Genomic DNA, 805 nt, shown 5'->3' with positions numbered 1-805 from the left:
AATAATGACCACTGTAGATTTCCTATCATCTTGTTTTGAAATTTTGTATCATTTTATTTAGTCATCTCTTTAAAATAAAAAAATTAAATAACATTAATACAATGTGTACCACATATGTAATTTTATATTAGCCACATTAAAAATTAGTGAATTGATTTTAATATTGTATTTAATCCAAAATTTAATTTGCAATTAACATAAACAATTGAGATGTTTGATATTTTTTATCTTTTGTCTTATTTTCAAGCTATTATCTATTTTACAATTGTGGTGTACCTTAATTTGTTTAGCTATTTTTAAGGTTTTTAATAGCAATATAGTAATGGCTTCTTTATAAGCAACTAAGAGTCTGAAAATATAGACACATATCTCATAAAGTGAAAGACAGGAATGGGTCATGAAAGCCTATGAATAAACAATGTTAGAAATAGGGGTAAAGTGGACTAGTCTGAACCTCAGTGAGAAAAGCAAGGTACTAGTGGTAGATAATAATTCTAGAGGTGATACTGAGGACAAGGAGCAGACCTCTATAGACAGTTTAGTCCGCTAGAGAAGAATGAAAAATGAGACCACTGTGAGAGGGTTCAGAGGAAGGGAATCTATGGTAGAGAATCAATTTCAGTTTTTTATAGAAATGTTTAATTATAAATAACAGCAACTGGAAAATAGATCAACCAATGAGAACAGGTAGAGGCAATTTATTCAGAGCTTGCATTAGCAAGGAAGTCAGTTACTGTCATTTTTGATTTGGCAGAAACTCAAAAGCAGCCAAAGTACTATTACATGTAGATAGATTATATAGGTA

This window comes from Octodon degus, unplaced genomic scaffold (assembly GCF_000260255.1).
Source record: "Octodon degus isolate 3935 unplaced genomic scaffold, OctDeg1.0 scaffold00298, whole genome shotgun sequence".
NCBI lineage: Eukaryota > Metazoa > Chordata > Mammalia > Rodentia > Octodontidae > Octodon > Octodon degus.
This window is presented reverse-complemented; position numbering follows the sequence as displayed.